Source organism: Chlorocebus sabaeus, chromosome 8 (assembly GCF_047675955.1).
Source record: "Chlorocebus sabaeus isolate Y175 chromosome 8, mChlSab1.0.hap1, whole genome shotgun sequence".
NCBI lineage: Eukaryota > Metazoa > Chordata > Mammalia > Primates > Cercopithecidae > Chlorocebus > Chlorocebus sabaeus.
In genome coordinates this window covers 34458451-34482803 of record NC_132911.1, presented here as the reverse complement: position 1 = coordinate 34482803, position 24353 = coordinate 34458451, and the positions used below count along the sequence as shown (strand labels likewise).

Here is a 24353-nt window from a genome sequence, read left to right as displayed (position 1 = left end):
TATTTCTAGAGCTCTTTAGAGCAACAACAACCGACTTGTCCAAGCTCAGAGACTACTTTTGCTACTGTTTCTGCTCCTTCTTAGCTTGGATGCTTTGCTTTGCCTGGCTTCCCTTGAAATCTATGCATATGGCTGAAATCGTTGTTTGCTTATCTACATGTCTATCCTTAAAATAAACTCTACATAGTTTAAGATAGCCACAGTTGATCCTTGAAAAACAACAAGGTCAGGTGTGCTGAACCCCACACCCTGTGCAGTCAAAAATCTGCATATAACTTTTGACTCCCCAAACACTTAACTACTAATAGTCTACTGTTGACTGGAAGCCTTATTGATTACATAAACAGTCAATTGACACATATTTTATATATGTATTATATCCTATATTCTTACAGTAAAGTAAGCTAGAGGATAGCAGAATGTTATTAAGAAAATCATAAAGTAGAGAAAATATATTTACTATTTATTAACTGGAAGTGGATCATCATAAAGGTGATGATCCTTGTGATGAAGGTTGAGTAGGCTGAGGAGGAGGAGGAAGGGTAGAGGATGGTCTTGCTGTTTCAGAAGTGGCAGAAGAAGAAGACAATCTGTGTAAGTGGGCCCTTGTAGTTCAAATCTGTTTTGTTCAAAGGTCAACTGCATAGTGAGCTTATCATTCCCAAACATCACCAGCATGACCAAATTAAGCTCTGCCAACAGGAATGAAATGGTAGATTGGCCCTAAACTAACTTCACCTGGAAAATACTGACTCTTTTTTAAAGTTCTGGGTCTGATATCATGTCCCTTGTAAAACCACATTGCCCCACAGAGAGCGTGGTTCTACACTGTTTCCCCACATATTTTGCTTCTATCTCTGTTACAGCAGGTAGGGAGTTCCTTGGGCTGCCCCAACAAACCACCACTTACTAATTGGAGACAGAGGACATTTCTATTCTCACACTTTTTAGGTCTGAACTCCAAAATCAGTGTTGGTAGGACCACGCTCCCTCTGAATGCTCTAGGCAGGAATACTTTATTGTTCCTTTTGGTTTCCAGGGATTCCTGGTATTCTTTAGATTGGGAAGCATAGCCCCAGTCTCTGCCTGTCTTCACGTGGCCTTCTTCCCTTATCTTTGTGTGTTTCCGTATACATGTGCCATGTTACTGTGCTGCACCCATTAACTCGTCATTTACATTAGGTATATCTCCTAATGCTATCCCTCCCACCCCTCCCCACAATACGACCCAGTGTGTGATATTCCCCTTCCTGTGTCCAAGTGATCTCATTGTTCAATTCCCACCTATGAGTGAGAACATGTGGTATTTGGTTTACTCTTCTTGTGATAGTTTGCTGAGAAAGATGGTTTCCAGCTGCATCCGTGTCCCTACAAAAGACATGAACTCATCCTGTTTTGTGGCTGCATAGTATTCCACGATGTGTATGTGCCACATTTTCTTAATCTAGTCTGTCACTGATGGACATTTGGGTTGGTTCCAAGTCTTTGCTATTGTGAATAGTGCTGCAATACACATACGTGTGCATGTGTCTTTATAACAGCATGACATAATCCTTTGGGTATATACCCAGTAATGGGATGGCTGGGTCAAATGTTATTTCTAATTCTAGATCCTTGAGGAATCGCCATACTGTTTTCCACAATGGTTGAAATAGTTTACAGTCCCACCAACAGTGTAAAAGCATTCCTACTTCTCCACATCCTCTCCAGCACCTGTTGTTTCCTGATTTTTTAATGATCACCATTCTAACTGGTGTGAGATGGTATCTCATTGTGGTTTCGACTTGCATTTCTCTGATGGCGAGTGATGATGCGCATTCTTTCATGTGTCTGTTGGCTGTATGAATGTCTTCTTTTGAGAAGTGGCTGTTCATATCTTTTGCCCACTTTTTGATGGGATTGTTTGTTTTTTTCTTGTAAATTTGATTGAGTTCTCTGTAGGTTCTGGATATGATTCCTTTGTCAGATGTGTAGATTGCGAAAATGTTCTCCCATTCTATAGGTTGCCTGTTCACTCTGATGGTAGTTTCTTTTGCTGTGCAGAGGCTCTTTAGTTTAATTAGATCCCATTTGTCAATTTTGGCTTTGTTACCGTTGCTTTTGGTGTTTTAGACATGAAGTCCTTGTCCATGCCTATGTCCTGAATGGTATTACCTAGGTTTTCTTCTAGGGTTTTTATGGTTTTAAGTCTAACATTTAAGTCTCTAATCCATCTTGAATTAATTTTCGTATAAGGAATAAGGACAGGATCCAGTTTCAGCTTTCTACTTATGGCTAGCCAATTTTCCCAGCACCATTTATTAAATAGGGAATGCTTTCCCCATTTCTTGTTTTTGTCAGGTTTGTCAAAGATCAGATGGTTGTGGATGTGTGGTATTATTTTTGAGGGCTCTGTTCTGTTTCATTGGTCTATATCTCTGTTTTGGTACCAGTACCATGCTGTTTCAGTTACTGTAGCCTTGTAGTATAGCTTGAAGTCAGGTAGCATGATGCTTCCGGCTTTGTTCTTTTGGCTTAGGATTTTCTTGGCAACGCGGGGTCATTCTTGGTTCCATATGAAATTTAAAGCAGTTTTTTCCAATTCTGTGAAGAAAGTCATTGGTAGCTTAATGGGGATGGCATTGAATCTATGAACTACCTTGGGCAGTATGGCCATTTTCACAATGATTCTTCCTATCCATAAGAATGGTATGTTCTTCCATTTGTTTGTGTCCTCTTTTATTTCATTGAGCAGTGGTTTGTAGTTCTCCTTGAAGAGGTCCTTTTCGTCCCTTGTAAGTTGGATTCCTGAGTATTTTATTCTCTTTGAAGCTATTGTGAATGGGAGTTCATTCGTGATTTGGCTCTCTGTTTGTCTGTTACTGGTGTATAAGAATGTTTGTGATTTTTGCACATTGATTTTGTATCCTGAGACTTTGCTGAATTTACTTATCAGCTTAAGGAGATTTTGGGCTGAGACAATGGGGTTTTCTAAATATATAATCATGCCATCTGCAAACAGGGACAATTTGACTTGTTTTCCTAACTGAATACTCTTTATTTCTTTCTCTTGCCTTATTGCCCTAGCCAGAACTTCCAACACTATGTTGAATAGGAGAGATGAGAGAGGGCATCTTGTGCCAGTTTTCAAAGGGAATGCTTCCAGTTTTTGCCCATTCAGTATGATACTGGCTGTGGGTTTGTCTTAAATAGCTCTTAATATTTTGAGATACATACCACCAATATCAAATTTATTGAGAGTTTTTAGCATGAAGGGCTGTTGAATTTTGTCAAAGGCCTTCTCTGCATCTATTGAGATAATCATGTGGTTTTTGTCTTTGTTTCTGTTTATGTGCTGGATTACGTTTATTGATTTGTGTATGTTGAACCAACCTTGCATCTGTGGGATGAAGCCCACTTGATCATGGTGGATAAGCTTTTTGGTGTGCTGCTGGATTCAGTTTTCCAGTATTTTACTGAGGAGTTTTGCATCGATGTTCATCAGGGATATTGGTCTAATATTCTCTTTGTTTGTTGTATCTCTGCCAGGCTTTGGTATCAACAGGTACCAGCCATTGCAAAAACATGTCAAAATGTAAAGTCCATCTATGTTAGGAAGAAACTGCATCAACTAGTGAGCAAAATAACCAGCTAATATCATAATGACAGGATCAAGTTCACACATAACAATATTAACCTTAAATGTAAATGGATTAATGGTCCAATTAAAAGACACAGACTGGCAAACTGGATAAAGAGTCAAGACCCATCAGTTTGCTGTATTCAGGAGACCCATCTCACATGCAGAGACACACATAGGCTCAAAATAAAGGGATGGAGGAAGATCTACCAAGCAAATGGAAAACAAAAAACAGCAGGGGTTGCAATCCTAGTCTCTGATAAAACAGACATTAAACCATCAAAGATCAAAAGAGACAAAGAAGGCCATTACACAATGGTAAAGGGATCAATTCAAGAGGAAGAGGTAACGATCCTAAATATATATGCACCCAGTACAGGAGCACCCAGATTCGTAAAGTATGTCCTTAGAGACTTACAAAGAGACTTAGACTCCCATACAATAATAATGGGAGACTTTAACACCCCACTGTCAACATAAAAAGTCTTGTGGTTGTAATAACCTATTTTAAGTGGAGAGCAATTTAACTTTGGTGACATAAAAATACTCTAGACATTTTCTCTCCTCTCTACAATTTGTATTTTTGTTGTCTTAATTTACTTTGTTAAAAATCTATTATGTGTTCCTTAGCTGCTAATGATACCTTACTGTTTTTGACTATTTTGACTTGAACCTTCCATACTAAAGGATTGAGAGATTTACATTACACTGTAACATCACTGAGGCATTCTGAGTTCAATTTATGGATTTACTTCTACTGGCAACTTTTCTATTTTATTGTATTTTCATGATGGCAATTATTGTCCTTTTGTTTCCAGTTGTAGCACTCTCTGAAGCAGTTCTTGTAAGGCTGATTTAGTAGTCATAAATTTTCTCAGATTATATTTGTCTGGGGAAGTCTTTACTTCTATATTTCTGAAGTATAGCTTTGTTGAAAGTAGTATTCTTAGTTGACAGTTTTTTTATTCTTTCAGAATTTGAATATATTGTTTTATTCTCTCCTGGCCTGCAAGGTTTCTGCTGAGAAGTCTGCAGGTAGTCTAATAGAGATTCCCTTCTATGTGACTTGATGCTATTCTCTTTCATGTTTTAGAATTCTCTCCGTTTTGAATTTGGTAGTGAGTATAAAATGCCTTCAAGCAGTTCCTTTTGGGTTAAATGTGACTGGAGACATTTGAGTTTTCTGAATCTGGATGATCATATCTCTCCCCATATTTGGGAAGATTTCAGCTATTATTTTATCAAATAGGTTTTCTGTGCCTTTATCCCTCTCTTCTCCCACTGTAACTCCTGTTTATTTTATGGTGTCTCATGAGTCCTGTAGGCATCCTTTAGTTTTTATTACTTTTATTTATTTTTAATATTCTGAGTGGGTTATTTCAAAACTACCTAAATTCAACTTTAAACACTTTTTTCTTCTGCTTCTGCTTGATCTATTCTGTTGTTGAAGCACTCAATTGTGTTTTTCATTTTATTTACTGCATTATTTAGCCCCAAGGTGTCTGTTTAATTCTTTTTTATAATTATGACTGTTGATATTCATTCAGACCATGAATTGTTTTCTTAATTTCATTGAATTATTTGTGTGTATTTCCTTGTATTTCGATGAGTTTCCTTATGATCATTATTTTAAATTAATTTTCAGGCATTTTGTTAGTGTTCTTTTCTTTAGGGTCTGTTACTGGAGACATTGTGTTCTTTGGAGGTGTCATGTTTCCTTGATTATTCATGTTTCTTGTGTCCTTACATTGATATCTGCATATCTGTCGGAATAAAAACTTTTTACAATTTTATGTAGTACCTTTAAAAAATTTATCTATTTATTTAATTTAGAATGGGATTTTGCTCTGTTACCCAGGTGCAGTGCAGGGTGTGATCTTTATGGAGTAGCTTTTATGAGAAGGCTCTTTGCTGTAGATGGGTTCTGGGGTTTTATTTGGTTATGTTGCATTCAGTTTGGTTTTGAGTAGACGCAGTAGCATAATGCAGTCTCTTTAGCTGTAATCTGTGTCAACATCTTTTGTGTCAGCAATGTCTGCAATTGCCTCAGTGGCCTAGGCTGTGAGAATTTGTGATGACAGTGCTATGGTTATCTTATGCTGAGGACCAGCTTGGCATGTATGGGCACAGCTAGGCAAGCATCTGTCTCTCTGAGGAGATGAGGCTCCTGTTGGGTCACTTTTCATGCTGGGTGACTCTGCAGTGGTCTGTCAGTGGGACATGGTCACTGCAGGACCAGCTGTTGGGGCAGATGTGAGTATGTATGGGAATGATGTGACCAGGCAGCTATACTGCAGTCCTCTTTGGGGGACACATTGCAACAATACTGTGTTTTATTGTACAGCTGCACTGCCCAATATGGTAAGCACTAGCTAAATACAGCTAGACAAATTTTAATTAAATACAATTGAATAAAATTAACAATTCAGTTCTTCATCCACATTGCCCAAATGTGACTAGTTACAGTAATATTGAACATCACAGATATATAACATTTTCATCATCACCACAAAAATTTCTACTGGGTGGTGTCTTAGTCTGCTTGGGTTATCATAACAAAATACCATAGACTGGTGACTTAAACAGCAGAAATTTATTTCTCACAGTTCCAGAGGCAAGATCCCTCTTCTTGGCTTGAGGACTGCTGCCTTCTTGAGTCTACACATGGAGGAGAAACAGAGAGAAAGTAAGCTCTCTGGTATGTCTTCTTATAAAGATACTAATCTCATCATGAGAGCCCCACTCTTATAAAGCTAATAACATCTCAGAAGACTAATTTCCAAGTACCTTCACATTGCAGGTTAGAGCTTTAATATATGAGTGTCATGGGAACACAATTCAGTTCACAGCCGTCAGTGATATGTTAGAGTACAGAATCATTTTACTTACACTTCTCAGTCTTTCCTCCATTCCTAACTTAACCAAGAACCATTTCTATAGTCTTTGATAGATGGGAGAATAGAAATGTAGGTACCAGGGTATCTTGTTTCCTTATATAAATAGTATTCTGTTGATCCTCTCCAATTGCTTTTTGGAAAGGAATGCTGATGCCTATGGCCTGGGGGAACATGCACAGTCACTGCCTTGTATGCTGGGCATCTTTCCCTATGCGTATGGACATTCCCCCCAATTCTTCAGAATGTGACATCTGTGAAAAGCAACCAGTGGTATTTTAGAAATCTCTGGGGAAAAAAAAGAAAACATAAAGTGAAGAAGCTCATTGGAAGACCTAAAATTATAAATACTGTAGAGATATGTATGGAAAATGAAATGGAGATAAGAAAGAAACAATGCACTAAGTTGCTTTTAGTGACAAACTTCTCATCTATTTCAGTGGGAACTGGAAAGTATGAGGCATAAAGTACTAGATTTGAATCTTGCCTCTGTCATGTATACTCTATATAACCCTGAGTCATTTTGTTTGTGTCTTTGAGCCTCACTGCTTTGCTTGCACAATAGATCTAAATTATATTCTGATAATTAAATAAGAAAATATGTAAATTCAATTTAACCTTTTACCTAATATAGTGCAAGCTGGCACCAAATATTTGTTATTTCTGCATTGTATTCCATAAGGTTCCACAGGGTATAATTTTGTTAGACATTGTTTTTAGACGTTGCTTCCATTTACTTTTGTTTACCTTTATTCGAAAGTATAAACAGTGAATTGTATACTATCATGGCCTGAATTAGACTGAAATAATGCAGTATGAGAAGATGGCTTGAATTTGGGCTCTGAAATCAGTTATATTCAGCTCTGAATCCCAGTTCCATAACTTGCTTTATTTGTAACCTTTGGCAAGTTTGACTCTCTAAGTCTCAGTTTCTTCATTTATAATATAAAGATAATAACTGTAGAACTTGCTCTTTGGCTATTGCTAAAATAAGACAAAATAATGTGCGCATAGTGTTTATCTCGATGTCTGACCAATAAAGTGAAAGAAGTGGAAGATAGAAAGGGAGAATGAAGAGAGAAGATGAGCATTTGAAAGTCATAGAAAACTTTAAAGTAAAATCATTTCCATGGCTTCAAACTTCCTTTGGTCCCACTTCATTCCTAAGAAGTGGAGGCAGTGTGCCACAGGAGAAGGAACACGGGTTCAGGGGGTTATATTCATTTTCTAGAGCTGCAATAACAAAGTATCATGGACTGAGTGTATTAAAACAATGGACATTTTTTAAATCTCACTACTTGTTTTGTCCTTGTGTGTCTACGTCTGTGTCCCTTGTTGTCTTCTTATAAAGACACCAGTCATATTGCGTTAATGGTCCACCCTACTCCATTATGACCTCATCTTAATTAATTAATCTAACTCATTTACAATGAACCTATTTCTTTTCTTTTTTCTTTCTTTTTTTTTTTTCTTTTGAGGCACAGTTTTGCTCTTGTGGCCCAGGCTGGAGTGCAATGGCACGATCTCAGCTCACTTCAACCTCCACCTCCCAGGTTCAAGTGATTCTCCTGCCTCAGCTTCCCGAGTAGCTGGGATTATAGGCATGAGCCACTGCACCCTGCCAACGAACCTATTTCCATATGAGTTCACATTCTCAGGCACTGGGGATTAGGACATCAACATGTGTTTTTGGGAAACACAATTTAACCCATAACAAGGGCCAAAATTCCTGGGTACAAATTGCACATCACCTTCATCAACCTCTAGCTGTGTTCATTGAGTCTAATTTTAACCAAATCTCCCTTCCTTCTTCTCTAAATTAGGAATTGTAATACCCATTTAACTGGTTTATTGTAAAGAGTAAATGAAATATTTGATATCTGTTGTTATGTATATCAGGTACCCCAAAACTTTGGTGAACAAATATACACATAATTATTCACCCACGGAAATCCATATGTGTATGTTTAGCAATATATTCTGATTATATAAAATATAATTGAAAGTACTGGAATAAAAAAGGTTATTCTGGTTCAGAGAATTTTTTCATATTCTAGTTTTTGTCCAAGTTAATTGTTTTAGAAACTATATCAGAACTCTGTTCTGATCACATTGTTTCATAATTCTCAGTAGAAGAAAAAAACAAAAGTAAGCAAAATTAAAAATTCTACAAGCTCAATTTTGGAGTCGTAATACTCATACAGCTTGTTATCATTTTTAGTTGACAATTTAGCCCTATTCAAGTCCCCAGTAATTATTACAGTCCTCTTGGTTTGTGTAAAGGATGAGTGGTTTTCCTGTTATAGAGTGGTTATTTATTTGCTCTATTACTTAGAGAGACTTGTGGGTGTAGCAGTAAATTGAAATCAAAATGATAATTTAAAATGTCCTCTTTGCTGTTGATTCATCCTCGGCTTCCAATGAACTGTGACAAGCTCAGCAAACCCATTCATGCCTACTACACTTGTGTATGTCCTCACAAGACATGAATGCCTCTGCATTCAGCTAGATGCTTATAAATTGGATCTCCATGTCACTCTTAAATGAGAAGGTAAGAGCACAATATAGCTTAACATAAGAGCAGACTTGTACTAAATGCCTGAGTGAAGCTAAAATAGTAAAAACTCTGTTTTGTTTTCAACAAGATGTGTGCGCATTGTACATACAGCATTTTATTTTTAACAAAAGATCATTGATGAAAGTCTTTGCATTACAGAAAGTAAATAGCATAATTAAAGGAAAACAAACCTGCCTGAAGTACTAACATCTATTTTGTCCCTTTGAGATAAAACAAGAAAGTTCATGTGGTGGAGTCTTGGACCAACGAGAACTGGGAATCAATGCTAATTTTATAACAGGTCAAAATTTTAGGAATCAACTTTTTACAAAGATTCAAAATTAGCTTTTTTAATTCTCTTATTCTTATATAATGTAAGTCAAGATATTATTTAAAAATATTTCACACTGGACTTTCTCATTCATTTGCTTGCATTCCCTGTCTCTCTATGTGTATTTATATAATGTTTAGTAGTTCCTCTTTGACTTTTTAGGTCCACTGCTACTTTAATTTTGGAATTTTATATTCATTACTTCCTTAGGTTTCTCCTGCTATAGATAAAAATCTCTTTCCTTAGCTTTTTAAAACTTATTATTTCTAAATGGATCTTTTCTCATTTTTCACACTCATCACTACACTTATAATTGCTTGTTTTCCATCTGTCTCCCTTCTTTCTTGCCTCTTGGGGCTTCTTAAAATCTCATCGGAAGCTCATCAATGAACCACACTATTAGGAATCAAAGTGGAGTGCTCATAGATAACTATTTACATCAAATAAAAGAAATATGGGAGATTATCAGGGTTTCTGGCTAATTCTGCTCTTTTCCAGGACAAAGACCCATAAATCATATGCTAAGAAAGATTGTCTCATAGCTTCCCAGATACTGGGGATGGCTCTTAACAGAAAGACAGGAAAGGGAGATTAAGAGGATAGGTTCCTCAGGTAAAAAAGTACTTAGTGCATTGAGAACCATAAACTAGGGGGAATAGTATGAGCTAAGGCTATGGGGGAAGGGTATCTTGCAGGTCATTTCAGACCAGTTAGTACAATGGTGGAATCAAATTGAAGTATAATTGAAAGTTATTGAAATGGTTCAGATAGGACAATAGTATTAGCCAATTCATTATGTGTTGGATTTTTCTGAGCACTATCAAGGTAATGAATGGAGAGGGATGGTGAGGATAGATGCTAAAAGGCGTATGGTCAAAGAAAGTTAGGGGTCGCTTCAGCAAGATGAGAGAAGAAAGTGCGAATATTTTGTAGGCATTAGTAACACAGTCCAAAAACTTCTACAAATCAGAAAGGATTGTAAATCATGCTGCTATAAAGACACATGCACACGTATGTTTATTGCGGCACTATTCACAATAGCAAAGACTTGGAATCAACCCAAATGTCCATCAGTGACAGATTGGATTAAGAAAATGTGGCACATATACACCATGGAATACTATGCAGCCATTATAAAGGATGAGTTTGTGTCCTTTGTAGGGACATGGATGCAGCTGGAAACCATCATTCTTAGCAAACTATCACAAGAACAGAAAACCAAACACCGCATGTTCTCACTCATAAGTGGGAACTGAACAATGCGATCACTTGGACTCAGGAAGGGGAACATCACACACCAGGGCCTATCATGGGGAGGGGGGAGGGGGAGGGATTGCATTGGGAGTTATACCTGATGTAAATGACGAGTTGATGGGTGCAGCACAGCAAGATGGCACAAGTATACATATGTAACAAACCTGCACGTTATGCACATGTACCCTAGAACTTAAAGTATAATAATAAAAATAAATAAATAAATAAATAAATAAAAAGAAATTAAAAAAAAAAAAAAAAGAAAGCAAAAGTATGAGGTTGGTGTTTCCGGGTATTATTATTATTTTTTTTTTTTGAAGGACTGCTATTTTGAAGAGAGAAATCCTTGGAAACATAAGAAAGTTAAATTGGTTGTGATATAATTATGCCCTTTTAATATTAATATTCCCCAAGGCTTAGTGTCCTGTAGTAATTTGGGTTGGAGGGATATACTAACTACCAGATTATTTTTATTTTAATATATACTTTATTATATTATTATATGTTATATATATAATATGTTATATTTTATACCAACCACCAAGTTTTTTTGGAAGGACTACTATTTTGAAGAGATAAATCCTCAGAAAAATAAGAAAGTTACATTGGTTGTGATACAGTTACGCTCTTTTAATATTAATATTCCCCAAGGCTTAGTGTCCTATAGTAATTTGGGATATACTATCCACTAGACTTCATCTGCATACCCAGTCCCAGGACCTTGCCACTTTACTAACTGCTGTGTTTATGTAATTTAGATTTGGTCACATAGTCTTACTGTCATAGTGTTTTGATCAAATTAAACTGTGATATAACATTAAATCATGATTGTAAGAAAGAGTTGCATTGAGTGTGCTTTACTGCTGGGTAGCTGCTTCCTGTGGATGGTTGAGCAGGGTGTGCACCGTACACCCATATTTAATGACCTTGCATCAACACTGATGACCTCTTGTTGTACCAATGAGGTCTCCACCCCAGCCTCCATCTCTCTCTGCTGCAACTCCTCATGCGCCTTTGCAAGGGCTTCTCTGGCTTCCACTGCCAGTACTGTCCTTAGTTTAACTCACCCCATTTTGATTCTAACAATGCTGAATGAACTTTCCCTCTGTACTACTGCAATTTTGTTCTCCTGGAAGTATTGGTCTAAAGCATCCACTATAGGTTTTGAAATGCATCAAAGAGAAAAATGAGAATGCCCATCACAAAGCAGCCAGCATGTGAGATGTGGGATGTATACACATAGCTGGATTGACATGCACTGCACCAGAAGGTAAATCCTTTTTTTCTGTTAATTCAGATAAGCCATTTGGTTCTTTACAGGTGCACACTCATTTCTTATCACTTATGTTTAGTATGCCTCCTGCTATAGTTTGCCTTTTTTCCTTACTACCATTCCATTGGACACAGACTATAGTTCTTCATGAAAACCACAGACTGCTATTTATAAAGACTTTTCAGGTGAAAATGTTTCATTTCTTAGAACATTCCTATAAGGTACCCATTTATATCCCACTTGTGTCCTTCTTGGTTTTGTTTCCATGTTTTCCTATCATTTGTTAGATCTTGATTAACTTAATAAACATCAGTGAGATAGGTTTAGATATATCTTTTTTTTTCTCAGCTTCCTGACGTAGGATATTTCTGACTTATTTTCAAAGCCCTTTCTAGGTTGTTTCTAAAAGGTTTCAAATTCAATATAATGCAATTAGCTGTTTCCCTGGCATTATTTTTTAAAAGAATGGCAGGTATAAATCGTGAAGTCCATCACCATCAATGTTGTCATTTCTATCCATTTGTCTAATTGCTATTGAACATGGAAAAGTAGTTTTTGATTGAGGTACAATGTAAAGTAATATTGATTATAGTAAATGAACTTTTCAGCAGTTGCTGAATCAATTAGGGAAAAAATATCTAGAGTTGCTTCTAATGTAACAAAGTCCAATTTTCATGTCACTGACTCGTAGCCCTTGTTCCTTGCTTGGTTTAGGCCTAGATATTTAAAATAAATCCCTTCTTTTATTTAATATCAAAATCCCATTGCCCTAAGCAGAAGGATAGTAAAAATAAGTCCATACTCCTGCTGTTCGAATAGAACAGAAGGAAATAAGAACAAAACCAGATTTTACTTTTAATCCTTCAAATAAGAAGCTTTTCTGCATGCATTTAATATCAAAGCAATATACATTGTATTCTAGGTTAACAATCAAGAAATCCATATCAAGAAGATATCAGCACTTTTCAGCTGCTATCACACAGGAAGGAGGCTCAGCTCTGATTTTTCTGAGATGACTGATAATGATAGCATTGTAGGTGGATGAAGCACCTTTCACCCTGAAATGCTTTATAGAAATCACTCGTGACAGCTGTGACTACTGATGCTTAGGCCTCTAGGGACTTATATGCAGCAACAGAAATGCCACATGGAGGGAAAATGGAGAGAGAAAAAAGAAAAGGCTACATTACAGGGATAACCTTATGGCTAAAGACCCATTCAGGAGCAGGGAGGACCTCTTCAGGTGTACAGTACTCTCAAGATATGAAGATGGGGGTCTGACGGTTTACAGCCTTGTGATCTGCTGTTTTAATGTAACTATTGAAATTCATGCTAGCCTTTGATCTCAGGGCCTCAGTGTCTCTGGGGTGTAAAAAATAGCAAGTTCAAATGTAATATTAGAATAGCTGTTATTCCATTTAATTTTTATTGAATTTTCATAGCAATCTCTGCTGTATCATAAATGGGTTGGATTATTTCTGTGCATATGGGTGCTCAATGTCTAGCAAATCTGTGTATCATTATTATCTAAAATTCATAGCTCACCTTTAATAAGGCATTACAACTTACAATATTATATCATATGTTTTTTCATTTGAGCCCCCACCTTTCATAAGTGATAGGAAGGAACTTTTTTGTTGTTGTTTTGTTTTTGTGTTATAGAAGGAGATATTAAGGCTTTCAGAATTTAACAGACTCGTACAAAACAGTGAAGGCACCAACTGATTATCTAACACCAGATCCACTAATGTCTTCCTCTAGACAATATTACCAAATGATGATTGAGGTTACATTTTTTTACGTTTGTCAAGAAAATATTCCCTAATAAAACCTTCCACTCCTATGCCAATGATTCTGGAACTCCTAATCCACTGAATAGCCCTTCTTTGAGAATACACATTTTCTTGGTAATCTATATACCTATGACTGTAGTCACTTCATTTGTTTTAGAGTTTAGAGGGTCTTTTTAGAGTTAAAATTCACATTGTATAATTTGAGTGATTCATACTGGTGTTAATGACCAGTTTTTTCTTATGCCAACATTAGCTAGGTATGCTTTTAGAAAAAAATACTGAATATGTCTGTTTTACAGATTGCTCAATGAATTTCATTCCTCTGGTTCCCAGACTAAAAGGACTGAACATCTTCATTACAAAACTTGATTGCTACTAATTTATTATAAGACAATAATTAGTGTAATTATATTATCCTCCTGAATAAATCAACTACTCATCTCCCACCCTGCCTTTCTGCAAATATAATACTTGCCACGGTTCTAATATGAGAGTGATCAAGACTTTTGCCAAGGTAATAAGTAATGTAATCTTGAGCATATGGGGAAAATGAATTAAAATGAAAATTTTCCACTCACCCCTTATATATGGCTCTATAACATTCTTAAGATTGTTAAATCATGATTATAAGGAAGGGTTTTATTTGGTGTGCTTTACTTCTGGGTAGCTGCCTCCTGAGAATGGTTGAGCAGGTTCTGCACTGTGCTCCCATGTGTAATGACCTTGCATCCACACTGATGACAATAATTATTTAATTCAAACATTAAGTGCTTATTTTATGCCTTTTTTTCTAAAAGATAGGAACATCATTAAACCAGATGGCCTAGGTGTCTGCTTTCATAGAACAAGTATTTCAGCATATGTGTGTGTGTGTTGTGCATGTGTGCCAGAGGGATATACATAAACAAACAAGAAAATATATCAGCTATTTTTGTGATATGAATAAAATAAAATGGTATGATATGTAAGTGATTCAAGGACTCTTTTAGACTAAGTGGTCAAGAATTGTATTCCTGAAAATGTGACATTTAAGCTAAGATCTGAATGATAAGAAGTAGACAAGCAAGCAATGTTCTGGAAAGGAGTATTTTAAGTAGAAGAAACAGAAAGTCCCAAGGCTGTATGAAGAGAACATGTGTGGCTGGAGTTTAGTAAACAAAGGAAAAGTGATACTAGATAAAGTCATAGAATTAAAGAGATAAAGAGCAAGTTGTGTAGTAACTAACTAACAAGAGTAAAGAGTTAAGATTTTATTTTAAACACTTATAAAGGGATAAGAGTGTTTTGAGCAGTGGAATGACATGATCTGACAGATGTTTTTTTAAAAAATGCTCTGGTTATAGAGTGATAGAGGATACCCAGCAGGGACACCAGTTAATAGTTGCTTCTGTTTTCCAAGTGAGAAATAAAGACGGCATGGTTGAGGATGCTCTTCATGACTGTGGTCAGGATATATTTTGAAGGTACAGACAATAGAATATGCTAATATCCTACATATAGGATAGATATTTTATATATAAGAAAGTAAGGCATTAAAACCAACCCCTGTGTTTTTATCTTTTTTTCTCCTTTTCTTTCTCTTTTTCTTTCTTTCTCTCTTTCTTTCTCTCCCTCTTTCTTTCTCTTTCTTTCTTTCTTTCTTTCTTTCTTTCTTTCTTTCTTTCTTTCTTTCTTTCTTTCTTTCTCTCTTCTTTCTCTCTCTTTCTCTCTCTCTTTTTCCTTCCTTCCTTCCTTCCTTTCTTCCTTCCTTCCTTCCTTCCTTCCTTCTTTTTTTTCTTTTTTTAAGACAGAGTCTCACTCTGTCACCAGGGCTTGAGTGCAATGGCATGATCATGGCTCACCACAACCTCTGCCTCCTGGGTTCAAGCAACTCTCCTGCCTCAACCTCCCAAGTAGGTGGGATTACAGGCAAGTGCCACCGCACCCGTCTAATTTTTGTACTTTTAGTAGAGGCGGGATTTCTCCATGTTAGCCAGTCTCAAACTCTTGATTTCAGATGATCCACCCGCCTCAGTCTCCCAAAGTGCTCAGATTACAGGCATGAGCCACTCCACCCAGCACCCTTTGTTTTTATCTTAAGCACCTAAAAAAACTTTGTTGTCATTTACTGACATGGAAAAGTCCAGTGTACAAGCAGGTTTGTAGTGTTGAATGGGTAGAATACAGAGTTATTTTCTAGATATACTAAGCCTAATATGCTGTTTTTAGATACATATTCAAGTGAGTTGCTGAGTAAGCTGTTTGATAAGCGTATTTGGGGCTCAAGGGGTGATTGAGGCTATAATTAATTTTTTTCAATATTTGATTAATATATATTAAACATTCAATGGAAACTTATTGAACATCTATTGAGGTCAGGCACTATACTAGTAATTAAAACACAGAGGGAGAAATATCTGTTCTTAGTCTGATTGTAGTAACAACAGAAAATCTGAACACAATATTTTGTGTTATGATATAGATATGTAAAGGATGCTATGGGTATCATGAAGTTTAGAAGAGATCATGAGTAAACTGAGCCTTTAGAAAAAAGTGAGAGCCAGTTGAAGCAGGCAGGATAAAGATATTTTAGGTGCAGTCACATGGAGGTAAATGAGAGCTTAACTTTACCATGTGATTTTAGCATAGGTGACATGTGGTAAGGCCTTGGACATTATTACACTGTTTAAATTTTCTTTTAAAGCTAATGGGAAACGGGGAAGGATTACAATCAGATTTTGTTTTTAGAAAGAATTCTCTAACAGCAGCTTGGAGAATAGATTAGAGGAGGATAGTACTGAAGACTGGTTAATCATTGCATTCATTTTCTGTTAACGGATGAGAAATAACGATTAATGCACAAGGGACTTAAATAAAACCCATGTATTAGCTCACAGTTCTGCAAGTAAGAAATTGCAATGGGTTTGGCCGGTATATTAGTCTGTTTTCATGCTGCCAATAAAGACATACCTGAAACTGAGCAATTTACAAGAGAGGCTTAATTGGACTCACAGCTCCACATAGCTGGGGAGGCCTCACAATTATGGTGGAAGGCAAAGAGGAGCAAGTCACACCTTACATGGATGGCAGCAGGCAAAAAAAAAAAACAGCTTGTGCAGAGAAACTCCACCTTATAAAACCATCAGTTCTCATGAGACTATCATGAGAACAGCACAGGAAAGATCTGGCCCCATGATTCAATTACCTCTCACAACATGTGGGAATTCAAGACAAGATTTGGCTGGAGACACCGACAAACCGTAACAGCTGGATTCATTGCTTAAGGTCCCACAAGGTTGACAGCAAGGTTTGGCTGGGAAATACTTTTATCTGGAAACTCTGAGACCTGTCCTAAGCTGCACCTCACTGAGGAGCATCATCAGAAGCTTAACACTGTGGAAGGAAAAGTTATGTCACTAAAATAATGAGTCATGAAAAAATAAATAAGCAAACAAAAATAATAAGCCTCAGGGAACGGCAATGCCCAGAGTTGTCAAAACAATATATTTTAGGCAGGGGGTAGTGGCTCACTCCTATAATCCTAGCACTTTGGGAGGCTGAGGCAGGTGGATCATGGGTGGATCATTTGAGGTCAGGAGTTCGAGAAGAGCCTCGCCAACATGGTGAAATCTCATCTCTATTAAAAACACAAAAATTAGCCAGCCATGTTGGTGGGCACCTGTAATCTCAGCTACTCGTGAGGCTGAGGTGGGAGAATTGCTTGAACCCAGGAGGCGAAGGTTGCAGTGAGCCAAGATCCACCACTGCACTCCAGCCTGGGTGATAGAGCTGGGCTCTGCCTCAAAAACAAAAACAAAATATGTGTGTATATGTATGTATATACATATACACACACACACATATATATGTGTATATATACACACATATATATAGAGAGAGAGTCTGGTTTCCAAAAACAAAAAATTATGAGCTATGCAACTATAAAACTATGACCTATATACCAGAACAAAAAAAAAAAAAAAAGCATACAACAGAAACTGCCTATGAAAGTGACCAGAAGTTGGATTTAAAAGAAAAAAGACAACAAAAGTAGCAGTTATAAATATATTTAAATAACTAAAGGAAACCATTATTGAACAAGTCAAGGAAGATTTAATAGGTGGGAGCAAAGTTGTATTAGGCCGAGGAAATGACTCCAGATGGCAACTTTAAAATCCACAAGAAGTAATGAAGATAATTAGAAATCTTAAATAAGAATGTTTACATATAAAAATCTCTAACTTAAAGTTCTTACTAAGGTTTTTTTTTTTTTTTTTTAATTTTCTCTCTTTCCTCCTCTCAGCTTCTTTGAGACATAAAATTATACACAGTTATAATTATAACAATACATTGTCAGATCTGTACCATTATTAGATATAATATGTGTAACAATAATACCATAGAAATAAGAAAATACATAGAAATATATAGCAGTAATATTTATATGTCTTAATGGAAATAAGGTAGTGTAAACCTGAAACTGATTCTGATAAGTTATGATGTATGTGGGAAGTTATAGAATAGCTACAAAGAAGCTACCTTTAAAATAAAGAGAGAGTAATTTTTTTAAAAAACTACTATAGAAATTTAGTGCCTTATTAGAAATTATTTGCTTAAGGAAAAGGAAAGCAATAGGGGGAAGAGGAACAAAATAGGTATGAAAGACATGTAAAGCAATAATTAAAATGGCAGGTGTAAATCAAACTATGTAAAAAATAGCAAATGTGAATGGATTAAACAATCCAATTAAAAGGCAGAGTTCATCAGATTTGATTTAAAAAACTATATACTATTTACAGGAGACACACTTTAGATTCAAAGATAAAAGTAAAAGGATAGAAAAAATTTTATCATGCAAAAAGTAATTGCAGATAGCTATCACAACTACAGTAGTGTAAGTCAAAATAGACTTTAAAACAAAAAATCGGGGGGTCGGAGCAAGATGGCCGAATAGGAACAGCTCCAGTCTCCAACTCCCAGCGTGAGCGACACAGAAGACCGGTTATTTCTGCATTTTCAACTGAGGTACTGGGTTCATCTCACTAGGGAGTGCCGGGCAATCGGTGCTGGTCAGCTGCTGCAGCCCGACCAGCAAGAGCTGAAGCAGGGCGAGGCATCGCCTCACCTGGGAAGCGCAAGGGGGAAGGGAATCCCTTTTCCTAGCCAGGGGAACTGAGACACACAACACCTGGGAAATTGGGTAACTCCTACCCCAATACTGCGCTTTAAGCAAACCGGCACACCAGGAGATTATATCCCACACCTGGCTGGGAGGGTCCCACACCCACGGAGCCTCCCTCATTGCTAGCACAGCAGTCTGTGATCTAACCACAAGGGAGCAGCAAGGCTGGGGGAGGGGCGCCCACCATTGCTGAGGCTTAAGTAGGTAAACAAAGCCCTGGGAACCTCGAACTGGGTGGAGCTCACAGCAGCTCAAGGAAACCTGCCTGTCTCTGTAGACTCCACCTCTGGGGACAGGGCACAACTAAACAACAATAAAAGCAGCAGAAACCTCTGCAGACGCAAATGACTCTGTCTGACAGCTTTGAAGTGAACAGTGGATCTCCCAACATGGAGGTTGAGATCTGAGGAGGGACAGACTGCCTGCTCAAGTGGGTCCCTGACCCCTGAGTAGCCTAAGTGGGAGACATCCCCCACTAGGGACAGTCTGACACCCCACAACTCACAGGGTGGAGTACACCCCTGAGAGGAAGCTTCCAAAGCAAGATTCAGACAGGTACACTTGCTGTTCAGCAATATTCTATCTTCTGCAGCCTCTGCTGCTGACACCCAGGCAAACAGGGTCTGGAGTGGACCTCAAGCAATCTCCAACAGACCTACAGCTGAGGGTCCTGACTATTAGAAGGAAAACTATCAAACAGGAAGGACACCTACACCAAAACCCCATCAGTACGTCATCATCATCAAAGACCAGAGGCAGATAAAACCACAAAGATAGGGAAAAAGCAGGGCAAAAAAGCTGGGAATTCAAAAAATAAGAGCGCATCTCCCCCGGCAAAGGAGCGCAGCTCATCGCCAGCAACGGATCAAAGCTGGACGGAGAATGACTTTGATGAGAGGAGAGAAAAAGGCTTCAGTCCATCAAACTTCTCAGAGCTAAAGGAGGAATTACGTACCCAGCGCAAAGAAACTAAAAATCTTGAAAACAAAGTGGAAGTATTGATAGCTAGAGTAATTAATGCAGAGAAGGTCATAAACGAAGTGAAAGAGATGAAAACCATGTCACGAGAAATACGTGACAAATGCACAAGCTTCAGTAACCGACTCGATCAACTGGAAGAAAGAGTATCAGCGATTGAGAATCAAATGAATGAAATGAAGTCAGAAGAGAAACCAAAAGAAAAAAGAAGAAAAAGAAATGAACAAAGCCTGCAAGAAGTATGGGATTATATAAAAAGACCAAATCTACGTCTGATTGGGGTGCCTGAAAGTGACGGGGAAAATGGAACCAAGTTGGAAAACACTCTTCAGGATATCATCCAGGAGAACTTCCCCAACCTAGTAGGGCAGGCCAACATTCAAATCCAGGAAATACAGAGAACACCACAAAGATGTACCTCGAGAAGAGCAACTCCAAGACACATAATTGCCAGATTCACCAAAGTTGAAATGAAGGAAAAAATGTTAAGGGCAGCCAGAGAGAAAGGTCGGGTTACCCACAAAGGGAAGCCCATCAGACTAACAGCAGATCTCTCGGCAGAAACTCTACAAGCCAGAAGAGAGTGGGGGCCAATATTCAACATTCTGAAAGAAAAGAATTTTAAACCCAGAATTTCATATTCAACCAAACTAAGTTTCATAAGTGAAGGAGAAATAAAATCCTTTACAGATAAACAAATGCTTAAAGATTTTGTAACCACTAGGCCTGCCTTACAAGAGACCCTGAAGGAAGCACTAAACATGGAAAGGAACAACCAGTACCAGCCATTGCAAAAACATGCCAAAATGTAAAGACCATCGAGGCTAGGAAGAAACTGCATCAACTAATGAGCAAAATAACCAGTTAATATCATAATGGCAAGATCAAGTTCACATGTAAATGGACTAAATGCTCCAATTAAAAGACACAGACTGGCAAACTGCATAAAGAGTCAAAACCCATCAGTCTGCTGTATTCAGGAGACACATCTCACATGCAGAGACATACATAGGCTCAAAATAAAGGGATGGAGGAAGATCTACCAAGCAAATGGAGAACAAAAAAAAGCAGGGGTTGCAATACTAGTCTCTGATAAAACAGACTTTAAACCATCAAAGATCAGAAGAGACAAAGAAGGCCATTACATAATGGTAAAGGGATCAATTCAACAGAAAGAGATAACTATTCTAAATATATATGCACCCAATACAGGAGCACCCAGATTCATAAAGCAAGTCCTTAGAGACTTACAAAGAGACTTAGACTCCCATACAATAATAATGGGAGACTTCAACACTCCACTGTCAACATTAGACGGATCAATGAGACAGAAAGTTAGCAAGGATATCCAGGAATTGAACTCATCTCTGCAGCAAGCAGACCTAATAGACATCTATAGAACTCTCCACCCAAAATCAACAGAATATACATTCTTCTCAGCACCACATTGCACTTATTCCAAAATTGACCACATAATTGGAAGTAAAGCACTCCTCAGCAAATGTACAAGAACAAAAATTGTAACAAACTGTCTCTCAGACCACAGTGCAATCAAACTAGAACTCAGGACTAAGAAACTCAATCAAAACCGCTCAACTACATGGAAACTGAACAACCTGCTCCTGAATGACTACTGGGTACATAACGAAATGAAGGCAGAAATAAAGATGTTCTTTGAAACCAATGAGAACAAAGATACAACATACCAGAATCTCTGGGACACATTTAAAGCAGTGTGTAGAGGGAAATTTGTAGCACTAAATGCCCACAAGAGAAAGCAGGAAAGATCTAAAATTGACACTCTAACATCGCAATTAAAAGAACTAGAGAAGCAAGAGCAAACACATTCGAAAGCTAGCAGAAGGCAAGAAATAACTAAGATCAGAGCAGAACTGAAGGAGATAGAGACAGAAAAAACCCTCCAAAAAATCAATGAATCCAGGAGTTGGTTTTTTGAAAAGATCAACAAAATTGACAGACCACTAGCAAGACTAATAAAGAAGAAAAGAGAGAAGAATCAAATCGACGCAATTAAAAATGATAAAGGGGATATCACCACCGACCCCACAGAAATACAAACTACTATCAGAGAATACTATAAACACCTCTACGCAAATAAACTGGAAAATCTAGAAGAAATGGATAATTTCCTGGACACTTACACTCTTCCAAGACTAAACCAGGAAGAAGTTGAATCCCTGAATAGACCAATAGTAGGCTCTGAAATTGAGGCAATAATTAATAGCCTACCAACCAAAAAAAGTCCAGGATCAGATGGATTCACAGCTGAATTCGACCAGAGGTACAAGGAGGAGCTGGTACCATTCCTTCTGAAACTATTCCAATCAATAGAAAAAGAGGGAATCCTCCCTAACTCATTTTATGAGGTCAACATCATCCTGATACCAAAGCCTGGCAGAGACACAACAAAAAAAGAGAATTTTAGACCAATATCCCTGATGAACATCGATGCAAAAATCCTCAGTAAAATACTGGCAAACTGGATTCAGCAGCACATCAAAAAGCTTATCCACCATGATCAAGTGGGCTTCATCCCTGGGATGCAAGGCTGGTTCAACATTCGCAAATCAATAAACATAATCCAGCATATAAACAGAACCAAAGACAAGAACCACATCATTATCTCAATAGATGCAGAAAAGGCTTTTGACAAAATTCAACAGCCCTTCATGCTAAAAACGCTCAATAAATTTGGTATTGATGGAACGTACCTCAAAATAATAAGAGCTATTTATGACAAACCCACAGCCAATATCATACTGAATGGGCAAAAACTGGAAAAATTCCCTTTGAAAACTGGCACAAGACAAGGATGCCCTCTCTCACCACTCCTATTCAACATAGTGTTGGAAGTTCTGGCTAGGGCAATCAGGCAAGAGAAAGAAATCAAAGGTATTCAGTTAGGAAAAGAAGAAGTCAAATTGTCCCTCTTTGCAGATGACATGATTGTATATTTAGAAAACCCCATTGTCTCAGCCCAAAATCTCCTTAAGCTGATAAGCAACTTCAGCAAAGTCTCAGGATACAAAATTAATGTGCAAAAATCACAAGTATTCTTATACGCCAGTAATAGACAAACAGAGAGTCAAATCATGAATGAACTTCCATTCACAATTGCTTCAAAGAGAATAAAATACCTAGGAATCCAATTTACAAGGGATGTAAAGGATCTCTTCAAGGAGAACTACAAACCACTGCTCAGTGAAATAAAAGAGGACACAAACAAATGGAAGAACATACCATGCTGATGGATAGGAAGAATCAATATCGTGAAAATGGCCATACTGCCCAAGGTTATTTATAGAATCAATGCCATCCCCATCAAGCTACCAATGAGTTTCTTCACAGAATTGGAAAAAACTGCTTTAAAGTTCATATGGAACCAAAAAAGAGCCCGCATCTCCAAGACAATCCTAAGTCAAAAGAATAAAGCTGGAGGCATCACACTACCTGACTTCAAACTATACTACAAGACTACAGTAAACAAAACAGCATGGTACTGGTACCAAAACAGAGATCTAGACCAATGGAACAGAACAGAGTCCTCAGAAATAATACCACACATCTACAGCCATCTGATCTTTGACAAACCTGAGAGAAACAAGAAATGGGGAAAGGATTCCCTATTTAATAAATGGTGCTGGGAAAATTGGCTAGCCATAAGTAGAAAGCTGAAACTGGATCCTTTCCTTACTCCTTATACGAAAATTAATTCAAGATGGATTAGAGACTTAAATGTTAGACCTAATACCATAAAAACCCTAGAAGAAAACCTAGGTAATACCATTCAGGACATAGGCATGGGCAAAGACTTCATGTCTAAAACACCAAAAGCAACGGCAACAAAAGCCAAAATTAACAAATGGGATCTAATTAAACTAAAGAGCTTCTGCACAGCGAAAGAAACTACCATCAGAGTGAACAGGCAACCTACAGAATGGGATAAAAATTTGAAATCTACTCATCTGACAAAGGGCTAATATCCAGAACCTACAAAGAACTCAAACAAATTTACAAGAAAAAAACAAACAACCCTACCAAAAAGTGGGCAAAGGATATGAACAGACATTTCTCAAAAGAAGACATTCATACAGCCAACAGACACATGAAAAAATGCTCATCGTCACTGGCCATCAGAGAAATGCAAATCAAAACCATGATGAGATACCATCTCACACCAGTTAGAATGGCGATAATTCAAAAGTCAGGAAACAACAGGTGCTGGAGAGGATGTGGAGAAATAGGAACACTTTTACACTGTTGGTGGGATTGTAAACTAGTTCAACCATTATGGAAAACAGTATGGCGATTTCTCAAGGATCTAGAACTAGATGTACCATATGACCCAGCCATCCCATTACTGGGTATATACCCAAAGGATTATAAATCATGCTGCTATAAAGACACATGCACATGTATGTTCATTGCGGCACTATTCACAATAGCAAAGACTTGGAATCAACCCAAATGTC

General features: G+C 37.5%; 1 long non-coding RNA gene across 1 annotated transcript in view; it reads right to left on the bottom strand.

Annotated features, from left to right (window-relative positions):
• Positions 1-24353, bottom strand: part of LOC140712299 (uncharacterized) — a 91393-nt gene that overhangs the window by 48171 nt on the left and 18869 nt on the right. The gene's annotated exons all lie outside the window — the stretch shown is intronic.